This window comes from Ailuropoda melanoleuca, chromosome 20, assembly GCF_002007445.2.
Source record: "Ailuropoda melanoleuca isolate Jingjing chromosome 20, ASM200744v2, whole genome shotgun sequence".
Classification (NCBI taxonomy): domain Eukaryota; kingdom Metazoa; phylum Chordata; class Mammalia; order Carnivora; family Ursidae; genus Ailuropoda; species Ailuropoda melanoleuca.
The window spans coordinates 12990576-13014053 of record NC_048237.1 but is presented as its reverse complement, the minus strand read 5'-3'; the positions used below and the strand labels follow the sequence as shown (position 1 = coordinate 13014053).

The 23478-nt window shown below is 49.3% G+C and overlaps 1 long non-coding RNA gene across 2 annotated transcripts in view; it reads right to left on the bottom strand.

The window, feature by feature from the left end:
* The window catches only part of LOC105239132, a 283627-nt gene extending 260823 nt beyond the window's left edge, over positions 1-22804 (bottom strand). Inside the window, exons 1-2 of one of the 2 annotated variants that reach the window (XR_004622201.1) lie at positions 20332-22804; positions 17376-17474 (exon numbers count right to left, since the gene is read on the bottom strand). This is a non-coding gene — a long non-coding RNA (uncharacterized LOC105239132). The remainder of the gene's footprint in view (positions 1-17375; positions 17475-20331) is intronic. The other variant, XR_002143420.2, reaches the window with a different exon arrangement.
* Between the last annotated feature and the right edge of the window lie 674 nt (positions 22805-23478).

Sequence of the window (23478 nt, the reverse complement as noted above, 5' to 3'; positions counted from 1 at the left end):
AGCAAGGCGAGATTTTTAAGGAAAGGGGTTTGAAGCATCTGATGCATGAACTGTCTGTTGACACTTCCTCTAAAGAATTGATGGGTCTTGGGGCGCCTGGGTGGCTAAGTTGTTAAGTGTCTGCCTTTGGCTCAGGGCGTGATCCCGGCGTTCTGGGATCGAGCCCCACATCAGGCTCCTCCGCTATGACCCTGCTTCTTCCTCTCCCACTCCCCCTGCTTGTGTTCCCTGTCTTGCTGGCTGTCTCTCTCTGTTAAATAAATAAAAAATCTTAAAAAAAAAAAAAAAAGAATTGATGGGTCTTTCAGGAAATTCCTGTAATGAACAGCCAAGTTATTTGTCTAGGCAAGAGCAGCTTGGAATAGTAGTGACCAGAATGAAGGTGAAGAATAGTCACATTAATGTAGACACAAAACGAGGGGCAGGAGGGTAGATTCATCCCCGGTCTGATTAGTCATTAGGCCTAGAGTAAGGGCCTAAGGAATATGAGGACACATGACAGGCACATTTTGATAAATTACAGTGATTAAAAATTCAGGACAGAAACCCGTGAGCAATGGGGCGTGGGGGTGGGGGTGGCCTAACAGGGAGTTTGCAGAGGAAACTCAACAAAGGAGCACAGAGGAAGTGAGGCGCCGATCAAAAAAGAAGTTTACGTGTTCTATGATTTCACCTGTCAGCCTGAGCTACAATTTCTGTCCTTAAAAGCATTAATTCACATCATAAATTCACACTGCCAAGGACCCAGGGGAATAATCACAGTAGGCATCATTTCTCAGGCAGTGGCTAGATGCCAGCCACCTTCCATCTGGGATCGCTACAGGGCGAGGTGACATCATGATCCCCATTTTACGGAGGTTCAGAGAAGTCCAGCAACTTGTCTGAGTGACACAGCCAGGAAAAGTGGCAGTGCTGGGATTGAAACCCTGCCCCTTGGGCCCCCAAGGCCCTTTCTCTCTCTTTCTGGCCCCGGTGAGCCTCCGGCTCTGCTGAAGATGTCTGAGGCTTCTAACCACGGCCATTTTCCACTACTGCTGTCGTTAACCTCAAGGTGCGCTGGCGGCCACACAAGCCCGTTTTACTCTGAGACACCATTGGCTACTACTTTTATTTTACAGAATTTCCTCCTTGGAAAAGTACCTCCCAGGAGCGTGAAGGGTAACTGACACAGGGCCGCCTGGCTGGCTCAGTCGGAAGAGCACGCGGTTCTTGGTCTCGGGGGTCGTGCGTGTGAGCCCCCCATTGGGTGTGGAGATTACATACCTACATACGTTTTACTACCTTTAAAAAAAAGAAAGGTAACTGACGGAGTTGCTCCAAGTGCCCAGGAAACTCACAGTTTCCTATAAACCCATGCGCAGCTGTGGAGGCAGTCCTGGCCCACTGGCCTTCAGTAAATGAGAGGCCTCCGCCGCCCGCGAGAACCTCCAGAAACTCCAGGCCCAGGTCACTCTTCACAGCAACTGGCAGGAACCCACCTGCAAAGGAGAGAGAAAACTCCACCTCCTCTGGGCCTGCCAGGAAAGGCTGCCCGAGGTCATTTGTGATTGAGTTTAGACCACATTCAGCTGACCCTCGGAGGCAACATGGTCCCTTGAGCAAACGCCCGTGGGGCCTGCCTGCGGGGACGCTGCTTTAAGGGGCACCGCCCCTGGTGACTATCATGACAGAGGCAGCCTCCAGAGGGACTGCTCAGTTAATAGCTCGTGGGGGTGTCTTTTTGTAGGTATAAAGACCTCTTTCCTCCTTCATTTTCTCAAACACTATGAATGCGGCTACAAGAATGAGGGCGCTCTCTTTCCCTGCCTTTCCCACAAGAGGGCTGGTGGAAGGAAAGGAAGGGGCTCCGTAATAAAGGTTCACTTTCCTCATCAGGAGGCAGGCCTACGGGTATGCCAAGCCGGGTCCCACACTGGGCCCCACTCTGTACCACCCTGGGCTTCCCAGTTTCTCATCTGTAAAGGGGGATGGTACAGCTGTCTCGCAGTTGCCCTGATGCTTACATCGCTGGAGTGTCTGAAGCTCTGGCAAAGTGGTCCATACATAGCAGAAGCTCCGCAGATGACAGCTCCTGCTATGAGCATTATTCACACGAGTAAGGCGGAGGCAGGCGACAACCGTCCCTCTGGCATGCCATTCCCTCCAAGTAGCACTCCTTCCTCTGCCTCTCAGGGAAGCCCAGGACCTGTGGAACCAGATCCTCTTAAGCACAAACTGGGGCAAGGAGCTTACTTACAGCCTCCCTGATCTTGTGCCTCTACCCTCCCCCAGCGCACTTTGGCCTCCAAACGTGGTCCCCTGGTGGGGGGAGCCCATTCAGGCTCCACCTGACTCGCAGGAGTTGCCAGGGGGCTGGACCAGCAGACACGATCCACGCGATCCACGAGGCGCCGGACTAAAGGTGGGAAACGGAAGGTTGTTGTGGGCCTGGCCCCGAGGGCAAGCCTGGAGGCTCGTGACCTCTGACAGCCCTGTACAGCCTGGGAAGGTTAACCTTCTGCTCCTGTGCTCAGCAGCGGGCCAGGCTGTAGGCAGCTCAGGGGATGGGTCTCGGCGGAGAAGCACAACTCCTTATGGAATGTGATGCACACCCCTCTCCCGGGCCTTGCTGGGAGCCCAGTGAGGCGCCAGCTGGTCAGGCACACCCTCAGGCCATCCAGGGTCCCCCACCCTGCCTCATTCTGAGGAAAGTGAACTTGTACTATGGAGCCCCTTCCTTTCCTGCCACCACCCCACTTGTACGAAAGGCAGGGAAAGAGAGCGCCTCGTTCCTGTAGCCGCATTAACTGTGTTTGAGAGGATGAAGGAGGGAGAAGGTCTGTTTACCTGCAAGGACACCTTCCTCCTGCTAGTAAGTGGAAGAAAAAAAAGGACCCCACCGAGCAGTTTGTATAGTATAATCTTGTCAGTAAGCAAAAAACTGTACTAAAATATTCTGCCCACCAGGATTTTTAGTTTGAGCAAAAGAAACTAATTCTGGATAATTTAGGCAGAAAAGATTTGTGAGAAGAAATAAAATCTTAAAAAATAAATAAATAAAAAGGGGGCACCTGGGTGGCTCAGTCAGTTAAGCATCTGCCTTCAGATCAGGTCATAATCCCAGGATCCTGGGATTGAGCCCCACATCGGGTTCCCTGCTCAGTGAGGAGCCTGCTTCTCCCTCTCCTGCTCCCCCCACTTGTGCTCTCTCTCTCTCTCTCTGTGTCAAGTAAATAAATAAATCTTTAAAAAAAAATTTGTAATAAGGATTTTGGGGAGCCCTCAGAATCCAGGAGGAGAAAAGTTAGTGAGCTCACAACTGCAGTCTTGGCTGACCCACTGTGGCCCTAATGATTGACCCAACGCGCTCTATCAGCCTCTGATTCAAGGTGTGGGCAGAGGGTGTGATTGCTGGAGTCTCCGTCATGTGCCTGAGAAGGGAGGCTGGGAATGTGAGTGGCTGGTGTTTTTGCTTTAAGTTAGGGCATCTCCTCCAAACATAATATGTGGGTTCGGATGACAAATTTGAGTGACAAATCACCTGAGATGTTAATGGTAGTTATTTCCGGGTAGCTGGATTAAAGGGTGAGGTGTTGTTTTTGTTTTTTTGTAACTTATTATGGAGAATTTCAAACATATACAAGTGCAGAAAGAATATTAAAATGAACTGGCATCTCTGGCTTCAGTTGTCAGCTCATGGGCAATTTTGTTTCATGTATACTTCCATCCACCTCCTTTCCCTATCTTATTTCGAAGTAAACACCAGTCATCACATATAAGTTCATATAAGTCATTTAAGTTCAGTCTTAAATACCTTAAATATCAGATCAAGACCTGAGCTGAGATCAAGAGTCAGACACTTAACCGACTGAGCCACCCAGGCGCCCTAGAACTGTATTTTAAATGTGTAACTTTAATGCCATTATCACACCTAAAAAAAATTAACATTAATTCAGAGAGATTTTTTAAGTTCTCTTGTGTATTTCTCCATTGCTTTAATTATCAGGGAAAAAATAAAACTATTCTCATATTTAATTTGTTCTAAAAAACATTACAGTTGAGCATACCTCGCAAACCCCACCTGAGGAGAAAGGGCAGTCAGGGGACCCAGAAGCATAACCCAGGGTGACAGTGGGCATGGTTTGGGCCACGAGTAGCAAAGCCCTGGAGCTGGTGCTCTGGAGGCTCCCTGAAGCCGTGAGGCCATCAGAAGTCACCGGCCTCCACCTGTGCTCCTCTCCCTGTGCATCCTGTCACATGGCAGAAGAGCCCCACTGTGGCTGCCAAGCTCACAGGTGACAGGCACCGAATGGAGACCGGCCAACCTCTCAGTGAATCTTGCTCCTTTCTTACACGCACATTTACACACATCCACACTCTTAGCACACACGTTGATACTTACGCATTCACGCACACACATATATTCGCACCCCTGCCCCACATACGCTCCCGGGGAGACAACTCAGACTAGTCTAATTATATCTCAAAAGTGAGGCACGTTTACGCCTGCCAAATCTTGACAGCCTGCACTGAATCCCTGGGTGAGTCTCGGCAGATCGATGACCAGAAGGCGGGCCACTGTGAGCTGGAGAGCCAGCCTCGGGCGTGCCCACCTCACAAGAGGTCTGCGCTGGCAGAAAGTTTGGTTTCAGGGAGAAGTCGCAGCACTGACACTGGTTAGAAAGCCACATGCAGCAGCATGATGCAGGGCCAGGTGGCAGCCCGGGCGGCAGCGGCTGCAGGAAAGAATCCCGAGGACTACAGCATGACCAGATCCCAGACTCTGCATGCCAGACGGGCTGTGGTCCATGCGACTGGAGCCAACAGTGAGCTCTGTGCCTCTGTGGACCTGGGATCAATGCCTGCCTCCTTTTTTCTGGAGTGCAAGGCCACCCAGCTCATGGGACTGTAATGATGAAGGAAGGAGTCAGAGAAAGGGAGGCGTTTGGGTGGTCTCTCCTTGACCTCTGCCAGGGCTGGGCCTCAGGACGGAAAGGGGTAAACCACAGTGAGCGGAGGGCGGCTTTGCATAGTATTGGTTCAGTTGGAAACCGTAAGGAACCGTCAATGACCACCTGACCTATCCCGGGCCTTCTCTAGAGGACAGCAGCAGTGGCCCAGGGAGGGTAACTGCCCCAACCCAAGACAAGTTTCTAGGAACACCGAACCAGTTCCACAGAGCCAAATTCTTGCCATAGTTTGGACAGACAAGAAGGGACAGCAGCAGGGGACGTGCCAAGGCGGGTGCCCACTTGGAGCCCCTCATGGAGTACACAGGGCTTCTCTGGTCAGATGGCAGGGGCGGGACCAGATTAAAGGAGGATATGGATGTTTAGACTTGACCTACAGGCAATAGGGAGTCACACCAGGTTCTTGAGCAGGGAAGTCGCAGGTTAAAGGGCTCCAGTAACACTTACCAGGGCTTAGGATGTATAGTGAGCTGTAAGGGACACCAGCTGGGAAGCAGCCGCAGTTGCCCAGGAGTGAGAAAACACAGATCTGGATGGAGTCATGGGTGATGAATTAGGAACAAGGTGTACCGTGAAGAGAAGAGTGTGGGATACTCCGGCTGCCTCCCCATTGCCAACTGTCAGATGAGGGCTTGTCTTAGGCAGATGCTTGTGTCCATGAGCCATAAACCAGCCACAGCTAATTTTAAGCCAAGGGGAAGTTGATGGAAGCCCCCAGGGAGTGGAGAGCTCACAGAATAGGCAAGAGATTGGGAAGACCAGGCTCGGGAAAGCCAGGAATTGAGGGTTGTAGAGAGCCAGGAGAAGGTCATGGCCAGTGGAGCAAGACTTGCAGCACCACAGGTGCGGTGCTTTTGTAAATGACCTCTAACCACGCACTGTCCTCAGCTCACTTGTTCAGGATCTGAAACCCAAGGCAAGAACATCCATTGGCCAGGTGGAGACCACATTCCTGTCCTGACTGGGCAGGGAAAGGGGTGGAGTGGAGAGAATTTGGCTCCCTTGGCTCTCTTTCACGCTCTTTTGTTGAGGGAAGTAGGGATGAGGTAATCTCCCCCAAAGGGGGTTAGAATGCTCTTAATGGGTACTGGACACCAAAAATGACAACTAGCTTCCACCTGGCCCTTGCTTCTATCCCACTGATTCCCCAGGTTGTTGAGATCTCTGACCACAACTATTCCTCTCCTGAAGCTGCTCTCCACGACTACCACACTTGTAAGGGTCGCTCAAATATCCTGTGTTCCTTGACTTTTGTGCCACATTTGATGTTCCTTGCAATGACCAACAGTGCCTGCCCATGGGCGGGTGGGTGAGTCGTGGGCTGACCACTGGGTTTCCAGGCACTTCAGGATGGTCCCTGTCTCCTAAGGTAACTTCCTCTCCCAGTTCACCTTCACATAGCCCCAAAGCTAGCCTTCCAGTACCCCCAAAGTGCAGCTAAGTTCCTTTGGGGGCACGAGGCCCCCAGGAGCTGGTCCTGCCTGTGTGGCCTCCCTATCAGCCACACACACTTGCCACATGCTGTAGGTCCTCAATTCTGCTGGTCCCTCTGCTGAAAGACCTCTGTAATCCCACCCACAGGGGGGATTGCCCAGGAGTGAGAAAACACAGATCTCACTGGGTCTGGCTGGGACTAGCTGACCCCTCTTCAGCCTGCAGACCCCCTTCCCCAATCTCCACAGCATTCCTAACCCCTCCTCCTTCCATCTTCCCACATTGGTACATATCTCAACCAAAGCATTTCTCCCCCACCCCCGAGAATTACCGCATTGTGTGATATTTACTGGCAATACTTTTTTTTCTGTCAGGACGAAGGGGGATTTGACAAAGAATTTTTTAAAAGTCCTTTTTAACTATTACCCCTGGGCCCATTCCTATCCTTCCTCTCGTCTCTGTAGAGGTAGCACTCTCCTGAATTTGCTGCGTAGCCTCCAGATCCATTTTATTTACTTTTATACACTTACATTTATTCACGAGCAGCGCTTAGTACCGGTTTTTGGCAGTGTTGGTTTTACGCTCATTTACGTCAGTGTCGTCATGCTCCAGGCGTCGTTCCGTGCCCTCGTTTCTCCTGCTCAGCGTCATCATGGCGACCGGCACACTGTGCCAGACCTGTTTCTCTCTATTTGTGTCCCTCTTGGAGAGCAGGGCCTGTGTCTTCTCCACTCTATGTTTCCAGTTAGGTGCTCAAGCAATATTTTTGAATATGCAATATATGACTATGGCTCGAGTTATTTTCAGTATTTCTTTCTACTGAGAATGTAAAGTCACAGCAGCTGCTTCCTTTCCCATCTTGCCTGTCGCCCTCAAGTTTTAATTTCTCTTAGTTTTCACATGGATCCTGCTCCTGCACCCCCTCCCTGTAACCCCCTAAATCCCCATATAACATCTTCAGTTCTGATCTTTTGGAGAACATTTGAATAAAAGCTTGAGAAATGCAGAATCAAATGACTATAAATGAGCCCTTCTCAGCCAGCAGGAATAAATCAGATAACCAAATCCCAGCCAACAGGGAGGGCTCATGGTACCTTCCTTTTATACATTTAGTTCTTTTTCATTATAACGGAAATGCATGTTTCTTAAAAAAAAAAAAGAAAAAAATTCAAGTAACTCAACGAGATCTTCCTTACCCAAATTGAAACTCATCTTAGCTAGAGTAGCTCTCAAAATTACTATTTTGAATGATTTCTTTCCTGACTTTATGCAATTTTTTCTTTATATAGTTGCGTATATAAATATACTTTTGTAATCTATTTTAAAATGTAACATACTGTAAGCAGTTTCCATATTATATATATGTAATATATATAAGATATATATATCTTATATATATAATATATATAAGATTTTTAAACATTAAGTCTTAACTGTTGCATAATATCCAACAAGTAAATACTGTAATTTACCAAAATACTTCTCTAATATTAGATGTTTTGTTTATTCCCCCCCCTTTTTTTTTTAACACTGCAAAGAATGTTGACTACAGAGTTCCCTGTGTATTTAAGGTTATATCTTTGGGATGGCCTTTCATAAGAGCATGTCTTGGGCCAAAGGGAATGGGCTTACTAGGGCTCCTTACAGCATTGCCAAATTGGTGCATTTTACAAGGCTCAGCAGGTTAAGCGTCTGCCTTAGGCTCAGGTCATGATCCCAGGGTCCTGGGATAGAGTCCCACATGGACTCCTTGCTCAGAGAGGAGCCTGCTGCTTCCCCTGCTTGTGAGCTCTCTCTCTCTCTCTCTCTGAGAAATGAATAAATAAAATCTTTAAAAAGAAAAAAAACAACAACAAAAAAGAACACTTCTACAACAGAACTTTTTAACCCTGGATATTATACATTTTTAAAGTCAGCTAATTTGATAGAGGGACAATACATCCTATTTTAAGTGTAAGTATTTGATTATTATAACTTTTCAATTGGTTAATAATCAATTGTGCTTTTCTTTTGTGATTTGTTAGTGATATTCTCTATCCTGGAGTAATATTTTTCTTTCCCATTTAATATACAGTAAGAATTTTAACACTCTGTCACCTTGCCTATCAATATCTTTTACCAGATTTTCTTTTAATTTTTAAAACTCTATAATCATAGTATTGGACTTCGTTGAAATGTTTCACCATGGTATTACATCTCAGGCGTACTATGTATATTCTCATGCTGTTTTCTGACCAAAGTATATTTTGTCCCACAAGATACAAGCTACTTCTGTGCTATTCCTGGGGATGGATTTCACTGTCTACATTGTATTGGGTTGCAGAGGCCATAGGCCTGTCTAGAGCTGTATTTCCCTCACTTCCACAGGAAATAGTCTTTACTCATCTCAGCAACATGGGGCTTAAAATGTTTTAAATTAAATCTATCAATCTTTTCTTAAATGATTATTTCTCTTTCAAAGACATATTTATTTATTTTAGAGAGAGAGTGCAGGGACCGAGGGGCTGAGGAAGAGGGAGAGAGAGAATCTCACTGAGCACAGAGCCTGATGCGGGGCTCAATCTCAGGACCCTGAGATCATGACCTGAGCCAAAACCAAGAGTCAGACGCTCAACAGACTGAGCCACCCAGGCGCCTCTGATTATTTCTCTTTTAAACTTAGAAAGGCTTTTCATCTCCAATGATTATATTACTTATTTTGTTCTGTTTTCCTTTAGATTTTAGGGATTTTTTGGTTCATTTTTTTTTTATATCTAACTTCAATCCATCTGGAATTTACTTTGGTGGGGTAGATCTAGGAACAGTTTGGAAATAGGCAACAAAAGCTATATTTATACTCTCTGACCCACTTTAGAGGTATACCTCCAAGGAAATAATTCAAAATAAAAGATTTGCAAAGATGTTCATAACAACACTATTTATAATAGCAACAGTGTAGAAAGCCCAGATATCTCCTTGCAGAGGAGAAGTAAAGCAAACCGCGACATGGAACAAGAGAAAGAAAGGTGTGTATGATGAATTTTAAAAAGAATACAAAATGTACGTACTGTATGCTTATACTTACATATAATCGTGCAAGAATAAGACCACAGCCTGGGAAAAAGACACAAGTGGTAGGGCTGTGAGTAAATTACTGATGGTGGCTGGGCAGGGGGGTGGACCCTGGCTGTTTGTCCGTTTCTTGAAAGGTATTCAGAAAGTGGATCTGGAGATGGGAGGGGTACCCCTGAGTGAATTATTTTCCCTTTATATTTAAATTCTATTAATATCAGGAACAAAAGATTTATTACAGTAATACAGTAGCTCCTGACATTTGGAATGGATATGTTTCAAGAACTTCACTAATCTGCAAATATGTACAGAAGGAAACATCCAGCTCCTCACCTGTGAATTGTATCTTCACGGAGTCCCTGTGTGTCTTTTGCTTATTCTTTCATCCTTTCAACCATCACCAGTTTTATCTCTTCCAGAATGTCCTTTTCTCCCCCCCACAAAGAAAAAGAGTTGAATTCCCCTGCCCTCACCCCACACTTGACAAGAACTACCCTGTAGCCAAGATGAGAGGAGGCCATCCGAGCCTTGACAGCCCAGGTTGTGGGGAGACAGCCAGCCTCACTCACCAGTGATTCTCACTTTGGTCCTGGCCTGGAGACACGATTCTAATGCTGTCCTTGCAAAATCACAATCCTGACATCAGGTTTACTCTCAAATAATTGAGCCTAAAAATGTCAAATCCATAACTCTTCTGAAAAAGAAGGACATTGTGGCAGACTGTTACATTGCAGTAGACGGTGCCCTCCGAGGAAGCAAGCTTCCTGGAATCCATGTCCCTGGGTAGTCCCTCCCACATCGTCCTGGCCTTAGCCACGTGTCTGGCTTTGGCCAATCGGACTTTAAGGAGGCACGAAACAAGTACAGCCTTGATAACTGCCTGTGTTTTAGGTCTGTCCCCTTGTTATACTCCCTCTTAGAACCCAGCTGCCATGCTTTAAGGGAGCCCTGGCTAGCCAGTGGGAGTGTGGCGATGTCTGCGAGAATGAGACAGCTTGTGGAGAAGGGCAGGGGTGCCCAGCCTAGTTCCCTGCTGAATGCAGCCCCAGGAGTAACACCATGTGGAGCAGAAGAACCTCCCAAGCAACCCACAGGATCGTGAAAAAGAAGAAATCAAGGTAGTTTTAGGCCACTAAGTTGGGGGGGAGTTTGTTAAATGGTAACTGATAACTAAAATACACGGACATATACATACATCCTGTAGGATGTTAAGTCAGAGTAAAATACAAAAGACAGTGATCAAGTCTACGTAAACATGCATGCCTATGCTACAACCAGTCCTAAAAGCCACTTTAAAATTATTGAAAGTATTTGCTGCTCATTACGTTCATTTTAAGTTTTGACTTAAATTCCAGTTAGTTAACATACAGTGTAATATTAGTTTCAGGTGTACAATACAGTGATTTCAACACTTCCATACAACACCCAGTGCTCATCACAACACGTGCGCTCCTTAATCCCCATCCCCTGTGTCACGCGTCCCCCCACCCACCTCCATTCTGGTAGACATCAGCTTGTTCTCTGTAGTTAAGAGTCTGTTTCTTGGTTTGCTTCTCTCTCTCCTTTTCTCCCTTTGCTCGTTTGTTTTGTTTCTTAAATTCCACATATGTGTGAAATCAATCATATGGTATTTGTGTTTCTCTGACTTATTTTGCTTAACATAATACTCTCTAGCTCCATCCAATGTCAAGATTTCATTCTTTTTAATCGATGAATAATATTCCATTACAAATATATATATCACATCTTCTTTATCTGCTCATTTTAATGCAATTGCTATCAAAATACCAACAGCATTTTTCACAGAGCTAGAACAAACAATCCTAAAATTTGTATGGAACCACAAAAGACCCTGAATAGCCAAAGCAACCTTGAGAAAGAAAAGCAAAGCGGGAGGCATCACAATCCTGGACTTCAACTTATATCACTAAGCTGTAGTGATCAAGAAAGTATGGTAGTGGCTCAAAAAGACACATAGATCAATGGAACAGAATAGAAAACCCAGAAATGAACTCACGACAATAGGGTCCACTAATCTTCAACAAAGCGGGAAAGAATATTCAATGGAAAAAAGACAGTTTCTTCAACAAATGGTGCTGGGAAAACTGGACAGCAACATGCAAAAGAATGAAACTAGGCCACTTTCTTACACCATACACAAAAATAAATTCAAATCGGAACGCCTGGCTGGCTCAGTTGGTGGAACATGCAACTCTCAGTCTCAGGGTTGTGAATTCGAGCCCCATGTTGGGTGTTGAGATTACTAAAAAAAGTAAACTTAAAAAAAATTCAAAATGGGTTAAAGATCTAAACGTGAGACCTGAAACCAATAACAATCCTACAAGCGAACACAGACAGTAACTTCTTTGACATTGGCCAAGCAACTTCTTTCTAGATATATCTCCTAAGGCAAGGGAAATAAAAGCAAAAATAAACTACTGGGACTACCTCAAAATAAAAAGCTTCTGTACAGTAAAGAAAACAATCAACAAAACTAAAAGCAACCTACAGAATGGGAGAAGATATTTGCAAATGAGATATCTAATAAAGAATTGGTATCCGAAATCTATAAAGAACTTATCAAACTCAACACTCAAAAAATGAATAATCCAATTGAAAAATGGACAGAAGACATGAACTGACATTTTTCCAAAGAAGACAGATGGCCAAGAGACACATGGAAAGATACTCAACATCACTCAGCATCAGGAAAATGTAAATCAAAACTACAATGAGATATCACCTCACACCTGTCAGAATGACTAAAATCAACAACACAGGAAACAACAGGTGTTGGCAAGTGTGTGGAGAAAGGGGAACGCTCTTGCACTGTTGGTGGGAATGCAAATTGGTGCAACCACTCCGGAAAACAGTCTGGAGTCTCCTCAGAAAGTTAAAAATAGAACTACCCCACAGTCCAGCAATTGTATTACTAGATATTTACCCAAGAATACAAAAATACTAATTCAAGGGGATACACACACCCTGACATTTATAGCAACATTATCTACAACAGCCAAATTATGGAAACAGCCCAAGTGTTCATTAGATAATTTTTTAAGTATATATCTCTTTGAAAGTGCTATAAGAATTTCAAAAAGTCTATCATGGCTACTGTTCTCAAGAACTTCCAGTCTTTGAGACAAGTAGTGTCAGGCAGNGATAATTTTTTAAGTATATATCTCTTTGAAAGTGCTATAAGGAATTTCAAAAAGTCTATCATGGCTACTGTTCTCAAGAACTTCCAGTCTTTGAGACAAGTAGTGTCAGGCAGCTCTTGGGAACAATACTTGTGACTCCCAGGTCAGAGAGGGGCTGAATGGAAGAGGTTCTGGGGTCCCCAGAAAGCCAGTATGGCTTCCAGGAGAAGCAACTGACGTCCTCTTTTTAGGGAAAGGTGGCTCTCAGTCAGGACGAAGTTCTGCTACCAAACCAAAGGATTGTGCATGTGAACGTGCGTGTGCACGTGCACGCAAGCAAGAACTAATCCGGCCTCAGAGCCTTGCCCGACCCCACCCAGTCCCAAGCTTCTGTAGTCTCGGCAGTGCTGGGCTCAGTCCCCCGGTGCAGGGACCTGCCTGGGACTCACTGACAAGTCTTGAACTCTCTCAACTCTTCCAGTCAGCTTCAGACAAGACCGTGCTGGGGTTGCTGTCAGCAAGCAGGCGCCATGATGTGAGGTGTCAGCAGGGCTGCTCTAAAGTTGACTGAATTCTTGTTGGCTCAAATACACCATATGGGAGGCTTGTGCAACATTAGGAAAATCATAGCATTGGTAAGGAGGGCTTGACACCTGGAAAAGCACTTTGTAAAAATAAACAACTGAAGTAACTTTGCAAAGCAAGCAACTACCATCACAAAATTTTTATCTCCCTCCTTCCAATTTCTGGACGAATTACAAGAAAAGTCCATAAACATTTACAAAATACATTTATAAGAGCAAATGGATATTAATGAAAAGAATCAGCAAGTGTTGATCAGGCTGTGAATTGAAAGCTTTTTGGGGACACCTGCTTTGGGTCTGAGTTCATGTCTTATTCATAGGCAAATTTTCTGTTGGCTCTGTTGCTTCTGGTTCACGCAGTGGATTCATAGTTTGACATTTCTCAGTGTTCCAGAAGGACACCCTGGCTACCAGGGCTGAACCAGTCTTTGATACTCTGCAGAAGCTCATCAGCTCCCTCAGCCATTCCAGACTCAACCATTTCTGGAAAGGGGAGAGAGCTCTTCCTGCCAACCGCAAATCTTGTAACTGAGCCCAGGGCCTTCAGCAAAAAGTTTCGGAGTCAGGAAATCCTGGTTCAATCTGCTTAAAGGGAACAACGCTGTTCTTGTGAAACTTCTGGTTCCCTTTGTGAAATGAAGTACTGAGTCACCTTTCGGAGGTATTCCTGCAATGAGCTTCCTAGATTTCCCAAGATTTTTTACTTCATTTTCCCTTGATTAAGAAATGAGAACAATGAGTAGCCTAGTAAATGTCACAGAACGTAGAACGACGCTGGTGTTGACAGCTAGGACTGCTTCAGGATCAGGAAATGGGAAGCCGGACGTGCCTTTCTGTTTGCGGAGATCTCCATTCACAGAGGCAGGAAAGATCACCGGGCCCCTGTCCTGGGAAAGGAGTGGACCGGCTCTGCGCCGTTGATTTTCCTCCCAGTTTGTCTCCTTCAATAACAGCTCTGCATTCTAATCGGAACCTTTTGTCCCAGCTGCTCAGTGGTCCAGGCCTCTGTGATCTTGATAAGGGGAGGCACCTTTCCTATTTTTTCTGGCTTCTTAGCCCAGCATCTTGGCTTGGTTTCCCGCCTTATTGTTTCAGTCTGTTTGAATAACTAGGCTCTCTGGTGAGGGTTCCACGACCCGCCCTCCAGCAAGCAGCACCAGAGGTGAGGCCAGGGTCAGGCTGGATTCTGGGGGCCCTTTCCATGCCCACTCTTTGCCTCAGAGGCCCATTGGGCACGCCAGGGTGGGGGCTGGGCAAGGACGTCTCACAGCTCAGAGGTCACGGAACTACTGGAGTCCTCATGGTGACCTCACGAAGAATAAGCGCCTTGATCTTGGAACCCACCTTGCCTGAGCAGCCTTTGTGACTCCCCGCTCAGAGGACCCCTCAGTGCCCCATCAAGGGCAGGGAGGCCAGCACAGAATCACTTCGGGGGGGGGGCAGTAGAACATAGTGGTTAACGTTGGCCTCCTGGCCTCACCACTTGTCAGCATGAGGTTTGCGGAGCATCATCTAACCTTTCTGTGCCNTTTGCGGAGCATCATCTAACCTTTCTGTGCCTCAGTTTTCTCCTCTCCAAACTGGGGATTTTGGTAGTTCCTATCCCCAGGGTTGAAAGGAGCAATCCAAGTGCCACAGTAAGCTCTCAAGAATACAACCATTAATATTAGTTGTCAGGTAGTGGGGAGAATAGGAAGTCTTTTTATCCGCTCTGCTCCAGAGAACAATTCCAATTGGTTCCTGTTATCCTGCCTCCCCCACCCCCCACCCCCCACTCCCCACCCTCTTGGGCTGCAGAAGGCCTTGTCCCAGCCGGAATGGCCCAGGCATCAGAAGTCAGACCTTCTTTGATCTCCGTCTTTGGATTTCTGTGGCTTCTGTCCTCGGATGACTGTTAACCCAAATTCAACAGACACTGCTCAGGTTGGGCAGGTGGAAAATTGCCTAGGACTCTGTGTACTATGCAGGAGGAAAGAGCACTGACATCAGATGGAAAATGTGGACTGATATAGAAGAATGTTAATGTTTATGGTCCACTTTGGGAGATCCTGAGAAACAGCATTTCAGGGAGGGGAACGGTCACTCCAATAGGGGTCATCGGGAAGGGCTTCAGGGGACAGCATTTACTTTCCTTCATTTGCCAGGATCATCCCTCCCTAGCTTCTGAACAACCAGGTTTCAATGAAGCATCTTTGACCTGAGCCTCTGGGCCTTTGGCAAAGGGATTTAAAAAGCTGCTGCGAAGACAGCTTAGTGCCAGAGGAGCGGGGTTGGCCGGAAGGGTGCTGCTCCAGGCTGGGATTCCTGTGTTCCAGCCCGGCTCTGCAACCCAGGCGCCTTCCTTGTCTGTGCAATTAGGGTGACTAGGAAATTGGCCAGAAGCTCCCAACCTCTCTTCTGGCTTGCAGAGTCCAGGGTCCTTTGCCCTCCGGTCCCTGCCCCCACCCGAGCCACGTTATCTGTGCACCTGGGGAAGAAGCCCCGGCAGGATTCAGCTGACTCATGTTACCGTAACAGGATGCGTTTCATATTGCTCTCTGGACCTGGAAAAAACCGAGAGTGCCAAAGGTGGCCCCGTATGTGAGCGTTTCCTGTTTCCCCGAAGGCTCACAGGCCATCAGCATCCCGGGAGCAACGCAGACCAAAAAAGACAGCATCTCCTGAAGTGCCCGTCCCTCCAGGCCTCCAGGTTCCTGACGGCGCCAGGCTGGCTGCGGGAGCGGCAGGAGCAGCGGGAGCGCCGAGCTCTCAGCCCTGCCCCCCGCATCGGCGGGACGCGCGGGAGCGCTCGCAGCCTAGAAGCTCCGTGAGGGTCCTGAGCGCCTGCTGTGGCCACACAGGCTGGCACCGAGGAGGTCTCAATCAGACCGTAGATGGCCGGACTGATCCCTGGGGCATCCAGAGGCTTCCCACCTGGAGGAATGGGCTCGGCACATTTTTTTCTGGTGGGCCCTCCCCCTGGGATGTTATTCATCCTTCCAGATACTGAGCCCCATCAGTTCCTTTAAATACACCAAGCTAGGGGCGCCTGGGTGGTTCAGTCGGTTAAGTGTCTGCGTTTGTCTCAGGTCATGATCCCAGGGTCCTGGGATCGAGTCCCGCGTGGGGCTCCTTGCTCCATGGTGAGCCTGCTTCTCCCTCTTCTTCTGCCCCCCCCCCAAAGGCTTGTGCTCTCTCTCTCTCAAATAAATAAAACCTTTACAATACCCACATCCATACACCAAGCTAAGATCTGCCAGGCTCTAGGCCTCCCCAGCGGAGGGCAGCGTTCGGGGAGGTCATTTTGACTGGATACAGTGGGAGTGAGGACTGGTTAAGAGGAGAGGGCCTGAAATATCTGTTGTGCACATCGCTAGTGTAACCGTCACCCGCACACCAAGTAGTTTGTCACCGCACTTAGCTGAGTAAAGGGACTGTGGAGAACGGCGAGAGGCAGGGTGTGTGGGGTGGGGGGCGTAGGAGGCTTAGTGTAAGGCTGGGGGGCGCAGCAGCGGCCATGACCCCGCAGAGGCCTGGGTGGGGGGAGAGGGAGGGGAGGCTGAGCCCTGAGAGCCCGCAGAGAGGCCAGGGGATGGCCTGGGCTCCTCTCCCTCTTGGCCTCCTCTCCCTCCTGCCGCTGCAGCCTGGGGCTGAGCCTGGCCTGGACTGCTCAGCTGCTGTGCTGTGCTGAGGTTCCTGCGGGGCAGAGAAGGGGGCTGGCAAGTCCAAGGGACAATGGTCTGGCACTGCTAGCCAACGTTTAAGTGGTTTTGTTTTGTCTTTGAAGTTTAGAGATAACCGTATAGAATTAGCAGCATCCAGATCTCAACAGTCAAACAGAGTCAGCCCAAGGACGGGTTTCAGGCTGGATTTGGGTCCTGGTGCCATTCAAAGGACAGACTTCCTCTGGTGAGCTCTCTGCACCCCTGGACCCAGGCACGTGCTCTTCTGCCCTGCAGTCACTGTCACCAGCAAGCTCAGGTCCCCTGTCCAGAAAAGCCCCTGAATCACATGTTCCACCCCAGAGACCACTGAGAAATTCCACCTGCTCAGTCACTGTCCCCTCTCTGGGCCACCCTCGTGCAGAATCCCAGCTGAAGGAAAGCACCAGTGACTGCAAATTACTTAAAAATGAAACTTATACTTCTTATCCCAACAACGTAAAACGGTAAGAGGAGTTTTATTTTTACAAAATCCAATAAATCACCCCCAACTGCACCCACCAAGAGAAAGCATACCTTTGTCTGTAAGCAGAGGAAGCAGACTGGGGACACTTGATCTCATGTCCAGGGCGTGGCTTTAGGTGCCAGTCTTGTTTTCTAATAGTCTAAAAAGAACTGATGAAAAGTGACATTTATTGCCCAGCTGCGTAAACGTGGACAAGTTTCTTAACACCTCTGTGCCCCCCAACCTTTTTATCTGTAAAATGGGAATACTCTTATCCCCTCTTAGGGTTCTGCGAGGGTTAAATGAGTCTATCTGTGTAAAGTACATGGACGGGGTCTGGTGCACAGAAAAACGGGAGTTAAGTGTTACCTCGATATCAGCTATTATCCGGCCCAGCCTCGAGCCGGCACACAGTCTCTGTTTTTGAGGCGAAAACTTCAGGGCTTCCTGAAGGGGCCAGCCAGCCATTAAGCGGAGCCATGGGTCTCCTGATCGTTCTTCCCTGGGGAGAGATGTCTTCAGAACTCTCTCTCTAGGCCCTGCCTCCTCTAGCCCAAATGCCAGGCACCTGGACCAGCCTCTGTGGCACTTGGTGGTGGAAAGCGGCCCTGAGTTAGGACTCGGAAGATACTCAGTGTAGCAGCTGAGTGACCTTCAGCGCGGGGCCTCAGGGCTCCTACCTGTCATTTCGAGATAGTAACTGCCCTCCCCACCTACCCACATGCGGGGTGGTTTTAAAGACCAGATGCAAGTTCTTCCTAAACGTGACATCACGAGGCTGCACTGCGTCTCCAACCCCAGACTGCCCTCTCCAAAGCTCAGCTGGGCGTGGAATGGGTTAAAATAAACCAACCTCCATAGGTACGCAGAGGCCTCAGGGGAGCTCCTTAGCCACAGACAGAGCCACAGACAGTCTCGGTCTGCCCCGCTGCCAGGCTGCTACCGAGAGGAGGCCATTAGCCCACTGAGCCCTTGAAAGGCTGGGGGCAATCGTTCTATCCCAGGTGGTGCCCGTGTTCCAGGAGGAAGTGGGGATCTTGTCCCCGACCAGCCCAGGCTGGAGTCTGGGGCATGGAGGATGGTTTTCTGGAAAAGGTGGCCCAGGCCTTGGGGCCAGCAGGGCTCAGAAGGGGGCAGGGGTGACTGGGTGTGAGGCAAACCCGAGCAAATGCTCTGCAAACCTAAAGCTCTTAACTGCAGCTGAGGGTGAGGCAAAGTGCCTGGGAAGGTTAGGGGCCCTGTGGGAAGAGCATCCTCCAACGGGAGAATAAAAACAGAGACAGGGCTCTCCCCATCCCCACCCACCCTGAGGGGCGCCTGGGCAACTCCGTCAGTTAAGCGTCTGCCTTCGGCTCAGGTCGTGATCCCAGGGTCCTGGGATCAAGCCCCACATCAGGCTCCTTGCTCAGTGGGGAGCCTGCTTCTCCCTCTCCCTCTGCCTGCTGCTCCCCCTGCTTGTGCTCGCTCTCTCTGTCAAATAAATAAATAAAATCTTAAAATAAAAAAAAAAAGCCATCCTGAACTTACGCAGATGCAACCACACAAATTACACTGATGAAAGGAGACACCACGAGTGCAGGGCCTAGCACTGGCCTGGCACTTCATAGGGACACCATGAATTTGTTCCCATTGTGTGCATGCACATACACGCACCACTCCATTTGGCCTCACCACCAGACTTTCTGCAAATGCAAAGTACCTACTATGTGCTACTATGTACAAAGTACCTACTATGTGCCAGTTCAGGGGACCAGGCTCCAGAGCTGGCCTTGACCTCGGGGAGCTGCCCGTTTAGTGGCTGAGACAGACTTGTCCAGCCCAGGAGAGAACTGGAGCCCTAACAGGAGCCCCGGGGATGGGGCTCCAGAGCTGGGAGTGCTAGTAGACGGATCTTCAGGCCGAGGGGTTAGCAGGCACAGCAGGAGGGAGCAGGAGCTTTGGGGTGACTGTGGAGCATGGGTTAGGCAGAAGGAAGGTCCTTGGGTGATATCTTCTTGTTACATATACTTGCTTGCTTGCTTTGGTACTTCCTGGAGAGGCAGGACCTTGGCTGCCCACCTTTGCAGGCTTCCGCATAACCGGGACACAGGAAGCCTAGCATGGGGCCCCGTCATGGAAGGAGATGGTACTGCAGCCCTTGCCCCAGGTGATAGCCCAGGTTGACTGGAAGAATCGACAAAAGGAATCCTATCCTCTGGGTTCCAGAAGATTCCCAACCAGTCACAGTCCTCATGGGGCTGAAGGTCTTCCCAGAGATGGTTCCTAGGACTAACTCTAGAGGAGAGGCCTGGGGGCCACCCATCCCTTCTTCCCTCCGGCCCACCCGCAACGTTAGGAGCAGTCCACTCCACATCTAGCTTCCTGTAGGACGGTCCCGGGGTGTCAGATCCAGAGTAGGGAAGGGGGGGTGGAAAACAAGCTAGGCCCGCGTTTCACACCTCCCAGAGAAATCAACTCCTCAATTACGACGAGGGAGCTTGTCTCCTCCGGCCACATATTTGCATGAGAGTTGGGGACTGGATATGAGGGGTGGAAAGGGATAACCCTGAGAGTTGAGCCCTGGGGTTGGTGCCAGTTTGAGCTGGGCCTCGGAGCAGGTTTCGAATAAGGAACGTGTACGGAGCGCCAGGCCCTGTGCGTATCTTCTCACGTCATTCTCACCACAGCTTCAGGAGGTAGGTGTTCCAGACGCATCTCAGAGATGCGGAAACTGAGGAGGAGCGAGTTTGATGTACTTGCCCCGAGTCACCCAGTTCTCTGAGGGGAGCGGCTCCGGTTGCACTGGAAGCACTGTCTCTTCTGACTGAGGGTCTCTCGGCGAGCTTCCGGGGCCAGACTAGATTCTGGGTGAATGGCTGTGGCTCAGGCAGTTGCTGCAGCCCGAGGAACAGCGTGTGGAAAGCTGGCTCCATGAGCGTCGCAGCTCGGTCACGGATGGGGCAGGGACGTGGGGGCCCTGCCAGCCAACAGGGAACTCTACCAGGGGTCTGCACAGGCCACCCTATTCCTGCAGTCACCGGGACTAACCTGAAGTTAGCGGGGGTCCCCAGGTCTCAGGTTCCAGCGTGGGTGAAAGCTGCTTCCCAGTTGAGGCACTTGGAAAAGCCCCTGCCTCGACCACGGGCCACAGAGTGCTGTGTAATTTCCTCTGTGGGTCAGTCCTCCACTAAGAGCTGTGACGGGGCCATGAGTCAGGCCTCAGCCTGTCACTGATAAGCCTCCAGCTGCCTAGCTTCCACCCTGCTTGGTGGACACCGGGAGGGCTGCCCATGGTCTTCTCCCATCGCGGCTGCCCATGGTCTTCTCCCATCGCGGCTGCCCATGGTCTTCTCCCATCGCGGCTCTGTCGTGCATAGCAGAGGTGGGGCTGCTGCAGGGAGGGTCAGGCAGGCATGGGTGGGTGCCAGGAGCTTCCAACGTCAGGAACCGAGGTGCCTGCCATCAGCAGGCCTGATCACACCACTCAACTCCCAAGTAAGAACAGTCTCCACCTTCCCCTCCAGCTCGGGAGACCTGCAGGGGAATCTGCTCTTCTCAGAAAAAGGCGCTTAGCTTAGATAATTAAAAAAAAAAAAAATCAGTGGTTACTTCAACTGCCTTCAAGGAATTCACCATGTACGGACAGGCTTAGAAACTCAACAGCTGGCTTTTAGAAAACAAGAAGGATTATCTTTGGATTGCTTGTTGGGAGCTGACGGCTCATCCAGAACCCCTCCGGGTGGGGAGGCACAGGCCGGGGTGCCAGTCATACTTCTGGCAATTTAAAGCCACGTGCTCTGTGTCACCAAGACTGTGACTCAGCCATGTGCTTGCCAAAGCTCATTCACGGACGGACGAAACTGCTCGGTTGGCACTTTTCAAAGTGAGGGCCCTTCACCTCCTGGAGGGAACATGGGGATACACAGGAGGTGAGCCTTTCCAGCCATCCAGGGGAGCGCCCCTGAGAGCCAGGACCACTGGGGGCTCACTTCTGTTCCCTCGGCCCCTGGCTTCACATCAATGTCTGTTAGATGACCAAATGCACAACAGAAGAAATGACGTGAAGCTGGCACAAAACCCTAAAGCCCACAATTCCTACGCTTGTCTTCCCTGTTGTCCTGCTGCTTAGCCGAGAGGAGTGATGCTTGTGTGGTCCCCACAAGGGAGCCTGAACCTCCACAGAGTGAGCAGATGCCCGTCTGGGAGCAAAGAGATCCCTGTGCCCCAAGGACTCACCCTCTCTCTGCATTCCTCCGAGAAGGTAGGAGTTGGCCCTGAACACCTTGAGGGAGTAAGGCCACTCATATCTGGGCTATTTCTGGAAATACACACAAAGAGTGTATGTCGGCTGAGACCATCAAAAGAGTTTTTCATTATTTTGTTCCTTAGAAACAAAAACAAAGGCCTGGTGACAGGTGCTGAGAGTCCAGGCCAGACCAGCATGGCCAGGCTGGGAGGAGTGGGCAGCCGCCTGTGGGCCTGGCCAGGCTGCCCTGCCAGAGTGGGCAGACCGGGCCTGAGCCTGCAGGCTCCCTCAGCCCATGGCATCTCCGTGTCTTGAAATCTCCCCCTTCAGCTGCCCCTGTGAGCTGGGGCGCCGTGTGTAGGGCAGCTGCCACCTCCATACTCCCCTCTGCAGAGAGCCACCCGGGCAGCTCGGCTGAGGTTGCCTGCGGGGGTTTTTTCCTTGCCTTTTCTAGCCTTTTCTTTTCCTTTTTCTTTCTTTGCCATCTCCTGACTTAATCTAATTGTCAGCTGGCCTGGTGGAGACGAGAGGCCGGAGAGACTTCCAGTGGGACCGAGTGCCCAGCAGCAAGAACAGGGTGACTGGCGGCTCCTTGGCCCGCCCACATGACATGCAGTTCCTGCTTATCTCCCTGGAGACTTGGTTTCCAGGTCCTGCCGGGGAGATACCTGTCAGGGCAGGAGAGAGCAGGGGCAGGGGAGAGACACCAAGATTTGGGTCTCTCAGAGAAGAGGACAGCAAGAAGGACATTGACAGGTTTAGTGAGCCGATCACATTAACGACCAAAACACTGAGCCGAGTGGATCAGAACTCCAGCAGGCACTGGTGGCTGGCGAACGCCACCCGGCTCTGTGCGGAGGGCTCTGATGTCCCCACGGAAGGACAGTTCACCTGCCGGGTCTTCCCCTGAAGTGCCTTTTTACCGTTCTCTGCACCAATGAAAACTCAGGACCAGTAGTTTTCGACAGTTGTCTCTAAAAGGAAATTGGGACTGCATTTTCCCACAAGAACTTCAAGGAATTATGATTAGTCAGAACTCCCTCTCGACATTCTTGTGAACATTCGAGAAATTCCCAGTGCCTCCTGTTGCCCTGAGTGCGGGAAGCCAGGGAGGTGGCGACTCACACGCAGCCCAGAGAGCACTTTCAGGCTCGTCACAACTGCATAAACCATTGCATAACTACATTGGGCTGCTGCTGCTGCTGCTTTTTTTTTTTTTTTAACTTTGATAATGAAAGGAAATGCAAATAAAAAAGTAATGACTTCTGGTAAAATTGTGCTTAGAAGAGACTTCCTACTCGCGATCCCTCCCATCCCCTTGAAAACCCTCCGCTCAAGATCTCTTCCCCAGGAGATTATTTCCCACAGCAGTTTTCCAGGATTGCAAAGGGACATGTGACAGCCTAGGTAATTAATTCTGTGAGACGTCCTATACTTCGGGGACCCAAAGTTTCGCTCAGGCCCAGAGATGGATGCAGGGACTCTCCAGCCTTTTAAGAGCCTCTGGCCGCCAGCCAACTTCCAATGCAAAGTGCAACTCCAATCATGAAAAAGACAAGGAGAGTCTTGCCAAAAACTAAAGACTGCCAGAAAAGAATAAAAGGCCTGCATAGCCCTGCCCCCATCACTCCATAAAGAGAGACAGCTCACCTTTGTTACCTGTAACCATGGATGATGGGCGTGCAGGAGCTGGGTATGTCCAGGGGAGTCTAACCCCCAGAGGACTGCCAGAAAACCCAAAGAAGGCAACTGGTCGTATGCATGCTGCAACACTCAGAGTTTTTCCTCCCGAGGGCCACTAGACAGAAGAGAATTCTGGAAAAAAAAATTCCTAGGATTATCTGTTTGGAGAATGCTGTAGTCAGGTAGATTTATGTGTTGTTTCTAAAGAATGATTTGTTTTTCTAAGAAAAGAAACAAAGAAGCAAAAAGGGAAGAAAAAAAAAAAC